Genomic DNA, 15,576 nt, shown 5'->3' with positions numbered 1-15,576 from the left:
AAGTTGAATTCTTGAAAACTTTATAACCCTTTTATATGAACCCTTTAATATTTCTTGTTGTACCTGTTGTTTTTCAAATGTTCCTCCATATTTAGTTCATTAAATAAAGCCTTTGTCCACTCTGTCATGCTAATGTCCACCCTGTCATCTTGTTTTCCACCGTCATGTTTAACTTTTATGAAAATGAACAAATGATTTATAACCTCAGCAAAACATCTTGTGTGATTTCTTAATTAACCAATAATGGCCAGTTAATATTGTTTAAAAGTTTGACAAAATATTTTAGATCTTGGGGTTTATTTAGAAAAGTATGTGCACTGAATGCATATTTTATTGGAAAATAAATGTTTTGTCTATTATTTCATTATTATAAATAGACTTTTTCCATGAAGTTGGGTTGGTAAAGGGACACATTACCTTTCTGAAAATATACATGTTATAATCCCACTGCAATGAAAGTATACTTATATTACTTTGAATTTGTTCATGACAGGATTGACACAATTTGAGGTTTGTTTCCTGTTTTTCTGCTTGCAGATTATTTGTAAAAAGTGCAGGAGCTTGACCAACATTCATTTCTTACAGCCTAAAATCTAATAAATATAACAACTATGTGGTTAAATCAAAAATCTCAAACCTTTTTTTTTTTTTTTTTTTTGGTGTCTCAAAGGCACTTTATAGTGATAATAAAAACGTTTTTCAAAATTGTCTGAAAATGTTTAGATTAAAGGTTTAGAAACGAGGGAGAAATGTATCAATAAGTCATAACTGCAAGTGGCAAAAAAGCTAAACAAAAAAGACTTTTATTTTGGCGTGGCGTGTGACGTCATACGGCTGCGCTGCTCCCGCGATGTGATTCAAGTGGAGAAAGGTTTGTTTTAAAGCTTTTACAGATATAACGCGATTGATTAAAGTTTCAGGTTTTCCCTCCGCTGCAAAATATGTACCTGTTGTTGACAATATTATTTACTCTTTATACAACGTAGTACTATTTTACTCACAGTAATCGAGGGCTACTGTTTAAATAAAGTAACAAAAATGTGTATAATAAATGTTTTAATGAAGGTTTAATTTATTAAGTAGCATAATGTCAGTTCATTCTACGTATACATCACTATATATAAGAAATGGAGTACTAGTTTTAATCTGCTCATTTGTGGCCATTGTTTCTAGCTCAGACCTGACTTTATTAAGGTAAAGTTGGTTTTATATTCGCACATTCAGACTTTCTCCTAAAATAACTTAATATAACTTTTTTTATAATTATTTGCTAATTCTAAACAGGGAAATCATCTTATCAAAATACAACATTATTCACAGTCAAATAAATAGTAATGTTGTTTTCAAGTCCTACTTGGATGAGATTTCAGACTCAAAGTACCATGGTAAACAATACAGGGACCATGTCACAAGTTGTCACTGAACAAATGTGCGAATATAAAACCAACTTTACCTCAATGATTTCTTTTTGATTTCTTGTTTCTTTTATCTTTTTGTTAATTACTCTTATATAAAGAAACTGTTGAAGCAAGTGTTGAAGAGAAGTTATTTTGTTTCTGCTCATTGTTTTATTCATTTTAAACAGGATAAAGTGTCCAAACACAGAGAAAAACTCCTGCTGACGCGACTGATCTCCACAGTTATAAAGATGGCGTTTATTAAAGAGGAGAGTGAAGATGTGAAGATTGAAGAAACATTCACAGTCAAACAGGAAGATCTGCAGGAACAAACAGGTTGGTTTTCATTCTCAAAGACCAACTCAGTCATTTGATCCTCATTCAGATATATTTTAATAATAAGAATACTAAATTAAATCCATCTTGCAGCCCTGAGTGTGCTGCCTAGTTCTCCTAAATGCACATAAGCACTCATTGAAAGACAGGAATGAGCTTCTTTTGTTACTTGTTCCCATGTCTTTCCCGTTTTCATTCTTTTATGTATTATTAGTCTCCCATTTTCTTTACCTTCTTAAGTTTCTTACTTTTCTTGTTCTCCTACAGTTTGTAAAGCGTCCTTGAGCACTGGCGCTATATAAAAAAAATAAAAACAATAAATGAAAAAAAGTTTAACTGAGCTGACGATATTTGACCTACAGTATTCTCATAGAAGATATCTGCTATTACAGTGATCGTGTTGGATTAGTACAGGGGTGTCCAAACTTCGTCCTGGAAGGCCGGTGTCCTGCAGCTTTTAGCTCCAACTTGCCTCAACACACCTGCATGAATGTTTCTAGAAAGCCTAGTAAGTGGGGATGGCTGACATGAAACTGACGTTTCGACACAGTATCGAGATCCCGAAGCGCAAGTGTTTCGAAACACTGCACCGAAGCATGATCCGAAACACCCAGGTCACGTGACTAAAGTGTTTAGAAATACCTGGTTACGTGACTAAAGCAATTTAAAGCATCGATCAGTTCAGAAGCGCTTCGCGACCTGGCGAATCTGCATTTGACAAACAGGGTCCGAAATTTCTTCTGTTTCATATAGCCTAGCAGAACGTGAGTGTGCGTGTTGTTCCTGAGCGTCAAATGACTTTTGGGTTTGAATCCCGACTTTTACAAATACTACTGTATTTTAATAATGTTACTGTTTTATAGTGTAGTCTAGATAGGATACAGCTGCTGATACACCATCAATTTAGCATCATTTTTGTAACAATGTAAAAAAATAATGAATATTTTACAGTACTGTGATGGTTGGGTTTAGGTTTTGGGTAGATGTTAATAAAATACAATGGGAAATTTATTAAATATTATAAATAATTCTTGTTAACTTCTGGCCACAACCATGTCTGATCTAGCAACAACCCTGTTTCATGACCAAAACAAGACATATTTATTTACAAAGTGTTTATTCGGATGTCAGACCAATGTTGAAACAAAACGGTACAAGAACAAAGCATTTCATACAGAAATTTAAGCATTTCAAAATAGCTTCATCAGTCTGGGTTCGAACCCAATATCCACACACAGTAGTCAGAAACCCTAACTGCTCCACTAAATCGCTTACAGATCCTAGCTTACAAAGTGGGGTTTAACACCTCAATTTGCTCAACTCTTTGCTGAAGCTATTTCAGTGCAATATAAAAAATGACCACTAGGTGTCACCGTAGAGTGGAGTTTCGAAACGTTCATGAAGCCTTGCTTTGCCCACCATTACTAGCTTGATTAGCTAGCCCAGATGTGTCTGATTGGGGTTGTAACTAAACTTTGCAGGACACCGGCCCTCCAGGACAGAGTTTGGACACCCCTGGCTTAGTACTTTCCACTTGCATATGTCACGTTGATCACAATTTCCTTTTTTTCATGAACTTCTTTATGGATTAAAACTTGTTTCTAGTAGTTGTTACTAGTTATCACACATTTTTGCATGCATATTTTTTCACCTGCTACTCTGCTAGGAGCTTGAGAGCACTTTCAATAATAATCTAAACATTTGATTAGAGATGGATCGCAAGATGTGCTCAAAAGCGTGGCTACATGTGGTGAAGAACGATGGCAAAGCTAAGTGTAATTATTGTATTAAACTAATATGTTATAAAGCAGAGTGTCGCGACCAACATGACAAAGCATCACATACTTGGGTCACATACTTCACGAATATTGAATTAAAAGAATGGCGTGTTCGGTTCATTGTGCTTCCCTGCAGGTGCATCTAACAACAGTTGTGCATTTTAGTGTAACTTTTTGAGCGTGATGAGCAGTTCAGTGTTAGTTTTTATTTCAATATCTTGAGGTAAAACTAAACTGCGCATTCTCTCCGCCTCCTCATTCATAAACAGTGGGACGCTCAAGAGAGACGGCTTTACTCATCGTCATTCATAATCTTAGCTGTTTTATTGAGTCGAAAGACTATATAAAGTAGAATGTCTTTTAACAGTCCCGATATGTTTAATCTTTTCCTTTTGCTAAATTTTTGTCCTTTCTCTTCTGCAAATTAGATTTTTTTTTAATGTGCTTGATTCTTTTAAACCAAAAGCAGCGCCCGTCACTTGGTGTTTTTCCATTAGTGAATGTTTTGTGAATGTTTTATTTTATGTGTTTAGTCTTTAATGTGTTTTTTAATCATTTTATTCTATTCAAAGCAGCACTCAGACATGAATTTATCCTTCAAACTGTGGCATGAGAGTGATGCACGTGTTAGATGATTGCGTTTTTTTGCGTGCGCAATCAATTCCTGATCCTTTGCATACATTTTTTAATCAAAAGACAAGATAATTTAATTACTTTTAATGTGCTAAAATATTTGTTAAACGAATGTTATTTAAAATAAGCATGTATATACCTATTAAAACTGTAAAACTGAGTAAAGTGCATGGTCTAATCGGAAATAAAGGAAATTAGTTATCTATTTCATTATTTCATGCATAAAATAGGCTAGTCTTTTTATAAATTGAGTTTAATTGATCTGAAACTTTTAACAAAATTTTTTTCTTGTAAATGATAAAAGTTGCATCAGATTGATGAACACTAACCTGAATATCTGCGTGAACAGGGCCACAATGACTTTTTTATATTGAAACAATTGAATAGTGTCCTCTGTCTACATGACTGCCAAACTTGTCAGATAAAAACAAACTGCTGAATCTCTATTGAATAAAAACAAATGTTGTCTGGTTTAGTAATGCATAAAAAAATGCAAAGCAGAATTCTCCTGAGCTCATTAACCCACTGATGACAGCCACCTTGTGGTGGCTTTTAAGCTGGTTAATGAGGTTTGTTGTGTTATTTTAGGAAGTTTGAACTGAACGGGAGCAAAGGCTACCTGATCAACATTACATTCCTTGAAAAACACTTGCAATCTAGATGCAGTCACCTCATGCTTGTCTGTAAACTCCACTCATTAAAATAACGGCTTGGTGTTTATACTGTAAAATTGTGACGATATTTAATTATTGATCATGAGCCACAAATATCCTTATCGTGATAATAATACGATTAATCGCGCAGCCCTATACCCTTTCATTATGTTCTTGGCTGTTTTTTTACCCATTGACTTCTATTATAACCACATTTTTAACCGCAAAGCCATGACACCAAATAATCACGCATTCTAGATTGTTGGTGTTTTCCCTGTTGGGAAGAGGTCAAATGTGTCATTTTTACTGTTTATCATCAGTTGGCAGCATTAACCCTTTAGACAGGCCTGTTCAAAAAAGTTTCTGTCTTTTATATTATAGTTTAGTGGAGTAAAACAGCAGATTATAGTGTGCGAGCATAAATGCTGTGTATACCGTTTTGATGCGTCTTCTTCTTATAACGACATAAAGAACTTAATTTACACGTTCAGTTTTGATCGTACAAATAAGATCACTACATCAATCAAATCTGTTAAGTGTCTAGTTTTTATTGTGTACACTAACAATGACAACAAACGTGTGTGCTTTTGCAATATAAGGATAAGAAACAGTGTAGGAAGTGGAGGTGTGTGGCGCCAGGCGAAAGTATAAAACCACCTTCTCTCTCTCTCTCTCACACACGCACACACTATACTCCATATAAAAGACAGAAACATTTTTGCACTGTAACTGATGATCAATAGTAAAAATCCCAAATCTCTTCCCAACAGGGAAATGTAACAGTGGTGTGGAAATGGTGATCCCCAAAAAATGTAATAAATAAACAAACATAACAAAAATATTTTTGTTACTTGTTTTTAAATTATTAATCTTGGGCGCCAGACAGAATATCTGTCAAAATACCTTTTAAAGAAAATATACCACAGCTAGCTCTCACCACCAGTTACAAATATTAAGCAAAAAATAAATAAATAAACAAGATGCACCGATAGTCAATTTCTCAGCCGAAACCGATAGCCGATTGTTTAGAATGCTATCTGCCGATACCGATAGTTTAATGGTTCTGCATTTTAAACTAAATTAATCACTCATAATAAGTGCAATAATTCAATCATTCTGAACACAATGCATATAAAACTTTATTTTCTCTAATTGAACAGTTGTTTCAGAGAATGGTCTCATAAACGGAGAAACGGAGAAACATTAAAGACTATCTTTTTTTCTATCTTAATTCATATTAACATAACTAATTATAACCAATGCCATTTTTATTCTAAAACTTATTCTCAAATTCACTCACAGTCAAAAACATATTTGCTTTATAATCTGAACATCAAGCTGGTGATATAAAATATAAACAGTTTTGATGATATTAACTGATTAATATAAGTTAGATATGAAAAGCATGCTGTTTTTACAAAGCATTTCCATCAAATCCATGTGAAATATAAAACGTTCTATACAATCAAGCAAGTTTTATAACTATCAAACATTTTAATCTGAAGCTTTTTGATGATATTCACTAAAGAATAACTGGATCATAAAGCATTTCTCACAATCATTTAGAATTTCCCTCAAGTAAGTTAATGTCTCTGCATCATAGAACAGCAAACTTATTACATTTTTTAACTTTCTTCTTAAGTGACATCAACATTAACAATTCTGAACATCTGCTCACAGTGTCTCATTCCTTACCCTTAAATAAGGAAATTGGTTAAGTTCTTCACAAATAAAAGCATTTCTGCTTTTATCGCTGCTTAAACGATTTCTTTTCTCGTTTAGGATATTAGATGCTGAGCTAAAGGTTCTTTCACTATCGACGCTTGTACACGACTTGTGCAACTTCTGGCAGATGGGCCTGATTAGCAGACCAGTACATTAGCGCGCTCTCATGCCTGGGAACCAGCGGCTCTGCTAGGTAAATGGAAACTTGCGTTGACACACTCGCATTCTCCACCACAGTCCCATTTTCATGAACAATTTCGTTGAATATGGCAGAGATAGATTCTGTTGAAGATTCTTTTGCTTCCATGCGAGCGCTCTTTTGTTGTATGATATCTTAAAAAAATAATCAGACGTGTGTTAAAAACGAGAATGATTGAAAAGCCTATTTTATAGCCTATTATTATTTTTATATTGAACTTACCTTCTAGATTCTGCACCCACGTCACTGTCTCTAGGATGTCCAAGTTTCTTAATCTCCTCAACTACTTAATTCATGCATCTGCCGTTTCATGTCAGTTTCATAAAACTTGTCCTTATATCGTGGGTCAAGGATGGTTGCGATACTGCACATGTGGTTTGAAGTGGTGTTTTTGCACTGAATCCAGCTTTTTCATCGTTTTAACTGAGCTTCTTTGCTGAGTAACCTTTTTAGAGTCTCGAGAAGGGGCATAATATCAGCAGCAGATGCATCCTCTTTGCTAATCTCTTTAGTTATTTGTTCAAAAGGAGAGAGAAGTGCAGTAACGCTTTCCATCAATGCCCACTGCTGCGGGGTGAGAGTAACCGGTGGCTCGTAATCTGCAGCGCAAGCAGTAAGCGTGTCTTAAGACTAGTCTTAAGCGTGCAGTAAGACTTTGCATCATGTAAAAGGTGCTATTCCACCTCGTATTTACATCCAGTTTAAGTCTCTTTAGGGGAAGATCCATTAGTGGATATCCGGCTGTATATCTCGGGTAAGAAGACGTAGACAAAATAACGCAGACTTGGTAAAGTGTAGCGAGGCTTGAGATATCTTAGCAGTCGCTGAAATCCAGTGTCTTCCACTACAGAGAATGGCTGGTTGTCAAGCGTAATAAATTCCGTTACTTTCTGAGTGAGTAACTAAATAAAGTTTGTCTTGGTCAATAATAATAATAATAATAAACACTTTGTACTTTTTACACACAAACAGCAGTATCAACAACAAAACAAAAAAAATAACAATAATCACACTGAAACACAAAACCCTCAGCACTTGCTACGGAGAGAAAACAAAACAAGAGACACAAAATGAGAATTTGGGCAAAGAAAACAAAAACTTTTGCTTCTTACCCACGGAGCGGATGGGTCAAGGGAAATGAAAGGGGAATGGCGAATGTGGAGGTGTGGATGTGAAGGTTGAGGGCGTCGATGAACCCAGCCGGTGAGTTAGCAGCTGACTCTGTGCCAGCAAGATAAATCGATAAGTTGATTTTGTTCAGGACACACTGCACTGAAGTCTTTGGTGACGCACTCGTTCACAGACGTCACGAGCACTTCAGTAACAAGACAGTGGTCTTTGCTCTGTTGCTTCAATATGTACTTTCACTTTTTGTTTCTCACAGCCAGTCGTTAAGTTTCGTCTCGACCCGGTTTCTCTATTCGTTTCCTTGCACTACAACAGTTCAGTCAACTTCTCTTTCTTCCACACACCACATAATGCTGCCCTCTTCAACTCTCCTCCTCTTCCTTTATCCTCTCACCCATTTTCTTTTTGCCGTCCCATGGGTGGAGACCAATTAAACAATGTTGACTGTCATCACAGAAAACACCAATAATCATAAATGCATGATTATATGCCGTCATGGCTTTGCAATCAAAAAAATGTTGTTATAATAGAGGCCTATGGAGAAAAAACAGCCATGAATATAACGGTGTTGACGGTCGCGGAAATAACGCACATTTGCTTTTGCCTAACTACGGACGCGTCCACTATGGACATATCTCTTATCACCCCATCCCGTCTAATCCACCACTCCTTCTACCCCAACCCCTGCACTCTCCCCCTCTGCCCCACCGCCCGCTCTACTTGTCACACATCCCTAACTCCACCCTCACACCCCCCGCACTTCACTTTGTGCGCATCCCTGGGAATAATCTCCCGGATTTTATGATCTGAATGTTGGCAGGTATTGATGTTTCCTGTGTTTTTTCAATTTTCAGCTTTTGATGAGAGTTGTAAGACTTAATGAAAACTATTGTTTTATTTATTTATTTCAGACCTAATTGAAGAGAATGAGGGAAGTAAAGAGAAGGAACATCATGTCAAAACTGAGGAAAAAAATAATTTACAGACTGATGGTATTTTGAAAAGGAGAGACAAGCATTGTTTCACCTGCACCTTTACTCAGTGTGGAAAGAGTTTTGGAAGAAAAGGCAATCTTAAGATTCACATGAGGATCCACACTGGAGAGAAACCATTCACATGCACTCAGTGTGGGAAGAGTTTCAGCCAATCATCATACCTTAATCTACACATGAGGAACCACACTGGAGAGAAACCATTCACATGCACTCAGTGTGGGAAGAGTTTCAGCCAATCATCACACCTTAATGAACACATGATGATCCACACTGGAGCAAAACCATTCACATGCACTCAGTGTGGGAAGAGTTTCATTCGCTTATCATCCCTTAATCTACACATGATGAGCCACACTGGGGACAAACCATTCACATGCACTCAGTGTGGGAAGAGTTTCATCCGCTCATCATCCCTTAATCTACACATGATGAGCCACACTGGAGAAAACCCATTCGCATGCACTCAGTGTGGGAAGAGTTTCAGCAAATCATCATCCCTTAATCAACACATGATGATCCACACCGGAGAGAAACCATTCACATGCATTCAGTGTGGGAAGAGTTTTAACTGCTCATCACACCTTATTCAACACATGAGGATCCACACTGGAGAGAAACCATTCAAATGCACTCACTGTAGGAAGAGTTTTAACTGCTCATCACACTTTAATAAACACATGAGGATCCACACTGGAGAGAAACCATTCACATGCACTCACTGTGGGAAGAGCTTCAGCCAATCATCATCCCTTAATAAACACATGAGGATCCACACTGGAGAGAAACCATTCACATGCACTCACTGTGGGAAGAGCTTCAGCCAATCATCATCCCTTAATAAACACATGATGAGCCACACTGAAGAGAAACCATTCACTTGCACTTAAGCCGCGGTCACACTGGACTTTTCTCCCCATAGACTAGCATTCATACGCATGCGAATGGGTCAGACCGAAAACGCAAGTTCGTGCGTCAAGTTTCACAGTTCACTGCTTACAAAGTTCAAACTTGATGAACTCTGACCTGGGAAATCGCATCACTTGACTGTGTCAGACCAATCATAGATCAAAACATGACCTCTCTGGACAGAAATGTAAAATATGGACCAATCGCTCACTTTTTTCATGTCTAATCATCTTGTTTAATCCCACCCCTTTTCGCAGCGCCGTACAACAGAATTTCTTATGCTCAAACTCTAGTGTGACCGCAGCTTCGGTGCGGGATGAGTTTTAGCGACTCCTCAGGCCTTAATCAGAATCAGATTGAGCTTTATTGCCAGGTATATTCACACATACGAGGAATTTGTTTTCGTGACAGAGCTTCTACAGTGCAACAGAATTACAGAGACAGGACAATAAACAGATAATAAATATATTTAAAAAAAGTAGTGAATGCAAATAGACAAGTATATGTAGAGCTATATTACTATTACTAAATACCTATATACAACATTATTTGTGCTACTGTTATGTGCAAATTGGCATGTAAAGTATGTTGTTAAGGAAGTGTATACGTGTATAAGTGTATAGCAAGTAGTGATGTTGGTTCAACAGTTATTATTATTATCAAGTGTTCATGAGATGGGTTGCCTGAAGGAAGAAACTGTTTCTGTGTCGGGCTGTTCTGGTGTGCAGTGCTCTGTAGTGTCAACCAGAAGTTAAAAGTTCAAAGAGGCAGTGTGCTGGGTGTGAGGGGTCCAGAGTGATTTTGGCAGCCCTTTTGCTCGCTCTGGATAAGTACAGTTCTTGGGGAGTAGGGAGGGTTGTACCAGTAATTTGCTCAGCAGTCCGAACTGTTCGAAGTAGTCATTGGAGGTCGTATTTTGGTAGCTGAGCTAAACCAGACAGTTATTGATGTGCAGATGACTGATTCAATGATGAAGGTGTATAACTGTTTCAGCAGCTCATTTGGGAGGTTGAACTTCCTCAGCTGACTACGAAAGTACAGCCTCTGCTTTTTTGACAATGGAGTCAATGTGAGTGTCCCACTTCAGGTCCTGAGAGATGGTGGTGCCCAGGAACCTGAATGACTCCACTGATGCCACAATGCTGTCCATGATGCTCAGTGGGGGAAGAGCAGGGGGGGTTATCCTGAAGTCCACTATCATCTCCACTGTTTTACGCATGTTGAGCTCCAGGTTGTTGTGACTGCACCAGACAGCCAGCTCATTAACCTCCTGTCTGTAAGCAGACTTATCACCGTCCTGAATGACGCTGATAAGTGTAGTGTCGTCTGCAAACTTTAGGAGTTTGACAGAGGAGTCCTCGGAAGTGCAATCATTCGTGTACAGGGAGAAGAGCAGTGGGGAAAGAACACACCCCTGGGGGCGGCCAGTGTTGATTGTGCGGATACTGGATGAGAATTTTCCCAGCTGTTGCCTGTACGTTAGGAAGTTGTTGATCCACTGACAGACAGTGGTGGGCACAGAGAGCTGAGTTATTTAGGGCACAAGAAGTTTTGGGATGATAGTGTTAAAAGCTGAGCTGAAGTCAACAAACAACATCCTCACATAGGTCCCTGGTCTGTATAGGTGTTGCAGAACATAATGCAGTTCCATATTGACTGCATCATCCACAGACCTGTTTGCTCTGTAGGCAAACTGAAGAGAGTCCAGTGAGGGTTCAGTGATGTCTTTCAGGTGGGCCAGCACTAGTTTTTCAAAAGACTTCATGACCACAGATGTTAGCGCTACCGGTCTGTAGTCCTTTAGTCCTGTAAGTTTGGGTGTCTTTGGGATGGGGATGATGGTGGAGCGTTTGAGGCAGGAGTGCACTTCACACAGCTCCAGTGATCTGTTGAAGATCAGGGTGAAAATGGGGGCCAGTTGGTCAGCACAGGATTTTAAACTGGCTGGTGTGATAAAATCTGGGCCTGGTGCTTTTTTCCTCTTCTGTTTCCGGAAGACCTTGCGCACATCATCTTCACTGAACTGAAGTGCAGGTATGAGGGAGGCGGGAGTGGTGGAGGTGTTCATGGTGGTGTGAAGAGCAGTTCAGAGTGGGTGTGGGGGGTTTTCTCAAACCAGCAGTAAAACTCATTCAGGACGTTTGCAAGTCGTTCGTTGTCTACAGTGCTGGGGGATGGTGTCTTGTAGTTTGTGATGTTTTTCAGACATTTCCACACAGATGCTGAGTCGCTGGAAGAGAACTGACTCCTTAGTTTCTCAGAATAGTTCCTTTTTGCGACTCTGATCTCCTTTTCCAGTGTATATTTGGCCTGCTTATACAAGGCCCTTTCCCCATTCCTGTAAGCAACCTCCTTGGCCTGACGTAGCTGTCTGAGTTTTACAGTGAACCATGGTTTGTCATTGTTGTATGTGAGTTGAGTCCTGGTAGGAATGCACACGTCTTCACAGAAAATGATATAAGATGTTGCAGTCTCTGTGAGCTCATCCAGATCGTTTGCAACAGCTTCAAAAACACTCCAGTCAGTGAGGTCGAAATAAAAACATGAAGACCCACACTGGAAAGAAACCATTCACATGCACATGCACTGACCGCCTTCAGCGCAAGACAGAATGAAATGGCCAGCTGCTAATCAACAATATAAAAGTAGTCACAGTGCATACACGCTTTATAGTGTAAGGCGTGGATTTTGGCTGCCAGTGGGTGAATGTAAATACAGACGACTAACTATTTTATTGAGCAAAAAGTCCAAGAACTGGCGAGGAGATCTCCTAGCCCGTGACAGTCTACCTGCTCTTTTCACACACACACACACACACACACACACGGCCGGCGCGTCCAAAGAGGCAACCTCCCTCACCACCCGCATCCTCAGTTATATACGCCAATAGCCCCCTGGTCTTCAATTTCAGAAACAGCTGACGATCCATAAACAAAGCGGCACGCATCACGTTTTCAACGTGGCTTTGCACGCGATATGACAATAAAGAGTTAACCTGATACAGTACACGTGGTTACAAGTAACAAAACACAACTAAATACATAATTTGCAAGCTAGAGTAAACGAGGCAACAATTTTAATCGCACGTACTTACACTTGTGAAATGGAAGAAGAAACTGATTCATGATCCACTGATCCATGTTCTGACAGTCTTTACTTTGTAAGCATGTAGTTTCCAGAAGCATTCGAACAGCTGTGTTACACACTACATGGAAGGGCATTTTCAAAAACCCGTAATATGGGCTCTTTAACAATGCAGTAGGTGGGTTTGTAAATGTGTTGCGCTCCTCGCGTTTACTGTAAACACAATGATGGCGGCTGAGAGAAGAACAGTTTCATAAACATCTGGCAAACAGCACCTCTGCGGCTTAAAATCTCTTTGCAAGTGATTGTAAAGGTGCGGATACATCTGTACTCCACTCTCCAGTGTATTCATGTAGCTAGTGTTGTTTTGGACTATGGTCCCTGTCTGACTCTCTGAATGAGAAAAAAACACAGCAGATCTGCATGATGGAGCTGTGTTAGCAAAGTCCTCTTTAAAGGAAAACTGATCATCCGGAATCACCCTAAAATTTCTTACCAAACTAAATGGGGTAATGGTGAATGATCCCAGCTGGATTGAGAAATTGTGTTGAATGTGTGGATTTGCAGGGAAGGTGACGTAAGCAGATGAGTGAGCAGTTGAATTTTTTTTCAAGCCGAAGTACTTCAGGCAGTTTGATGTGAGTAAAAAAATCTGGAAATTTAGTTGAAAACAGCACTTTGTAGTGTATTGGCAATAAATAGGAGAGAAACTGGTCTGTACCCTACTGAAAAAAAACAGCTTAAACCAGCCTAGGCCAGTTTTAGAGGGGTTTTGGCCATTTCCAGGCTGGTTTCCAGCCATTTCCAGCCTGGTCTTAGCTGGTTGGGCTGGAAAATTACCATTTAAAACCTGCTTGACCAGCCTAGCCAGGCTGGGAGCCCAGCCAAAACCAGCTAAGTAAAAGAAGCTAAGACCAGGCTGGAAATGGCTGGAAACCAACCTGGAAATGGCAAAAACCCCTCTAAAACCAGGCTGGTCGACCAGCTAAAACCAGCCAACCAGCCTAGGCTGGTTTTAGCTGGATTTTTCAGCAGGGTATTTTTCATCCAATGAGATGTTGAGTGATGGCTTTTTGAAAAGTGAGCTTCCCAGGCCTGTGTAACCCTGCAGGCCCTACACCACCCAACCCGCTCTGAGCTGGGATCAAACTGGTGACCTTCCGCATGACAGTTGCTCTAACAAGGAGGCTAAAGACCATGGCCCCTAGCGTCTGTCGCCAGAGCACCTTTAGAGGTCAGAGGAATGAGGTTTACCTGCACAGCACTTCACTAGCTGGCCTCTGTTACACCTGTTTAAAAGTGTTTGGGAATGTGCCAGTGTGGAGTGAAGCAAGAGAGTGAATTTTTCTTCAGAGGGTGTTGTTTGATGGAGATTTAGGTTGGATTTGGTGGGAAATAGACTGCTAATTTGAGTGTTTTTTTGTGTAAAGGAGGCCAGCTGATAAGGAGTTGGTGGAGGAGGACAGAGCAGGGTATTAAATGTCCTGAATAGTTTGTGGATGTCTGAAGTGGTGTTAATTTTGTTATGGTAGTATGGAGTTTTGGCTGAATGGAGTTGGGAGGCTAATGATGGCAGCTGGGTTTGGTACCTGCTAAGGTGGAGGCTTTTGATTTGTGCCATGCTCTCTCTGTTGCCCTGGGTGCTGTTCAATGTTATCTCAGAACATGCCCTAACTCCAACACTAACCATTCTCTCAGACCATCCGACAACCAGGGGTTAGAGGGAGTAGGGTGCATTGGTCTGGTGGAGACAGGACAGATCTCACCTAGGCAGGATGTTAAAGTGGAACAGAGTGTTTCTGCTGCACTATTTACATCAAGAAGTGAGAACTGTGTGTGTGAGGGTAGGGAAGATGTAACAGTGGAGGAGAAGTGTGTGGAGGACAAACCAATTTTTACTAGTAGCAATTTAGTTGTTGAAATTAACAATAGAATTCCTGATATCAACAATTAAGTCTGAATAGCAGCCTACATTTAACTAGTGAAAATTTAATTGTTGAAATCAGACATGTAGTTTCGTACTATAGTACTATGCACTGATGAATTCAGGCTTCTGTCTTCCAATCCATCTCAGCAAGTACCAACGTTTATCCTTTTTCTCATTAATTTATTCATATGAGTATTTTAATCAGTATTTAATCTTTGAAAGGATTTTGACTAATGAATGAAGTTAAATATTACCTGATTTCTAAAATATATTTAGGTATTTTAGTGCTGTCACTCACCGCAAGAAGGTTGCTGGTTCGAGTCTCGGCTGGGTCAGTTGGCGTTTTTGTGTGGAGTTTGCATGTTCTTCCCTTGTTCGCTTGGGTTTCCTCCAGGTGCTCCGGTTTTCCCCACAAGTCCAAAGATTTGCGGTACAGATGAATTGGGTAAGCTAAATTGGCCATAGTGTATGTGTGTGGACGGGAGTGTATGGGTGTTCCCCAGTGATGGGTTGCGGCTGGAAGGGCATCTGCTGCATAAAACATATGCTGTATAAGTTGGCGGTTCATTCTGCTGTGGCGACCCCAGATTAATTAAGGGACTAAGCCGAAAAGAAAATGAATGCATGAATTTAGGAATTTTCACTTGAAGTGTCTTTGTCCCTATTTTTGTCTGTTATTATTATTGATATAATTATTATTATGTGTTAATTCTGTTTAAAGTGATTTTCCTTTTTATTCAAGATAGACTTTGTGTAGTGAGAATATAGCAGCCCGAATGCAGATAAGTAGTTTTGATAAAAACGGCTGAGAGTAC

At 39.3% G+C, this 15,576-nt stretch overlaps 2 pseudogenes; one reads left to right on the top strand and one right to left on the bottom strand.

Annotated features, from left to right (window-relative positions):
• The window catches only part of LOC130222307 (NACHT, LRR and PYD domains-containing protein 12-like), a 339,313-nt pseudogene that overhangs the window by 102,641 nt on the left and 221,096 nt on the right, over window positions 1-15,576 (bottom strand).
• The window catches only part of LOC130222311 (zinc finger protein 850-like), a 535,728-nt pseudogene that overhangs the window by 316,556 nt on the left and 203,596 nt on the right, over window positions 1-15,576 (top strand).

This window comes from Danio aesculapii, chromosome 4 (assembly GCF_903798145.1).
Source record: "Danio aesculapii chromosome 4, fDanAes4.1, whole genome shotgun sequence".
Classification (NCBI taxonomy): Eukaryota; Metazoa; Chordata; class Actinopteri; order Cypriniformes; family Danionidae; genus Danio; species Danio aesculapii.
The sequence above is the reverse complement of the archived record's forward strand: the minus strand, read 5'-3'. Positions and strand labels throughout refer to the sequence as shown.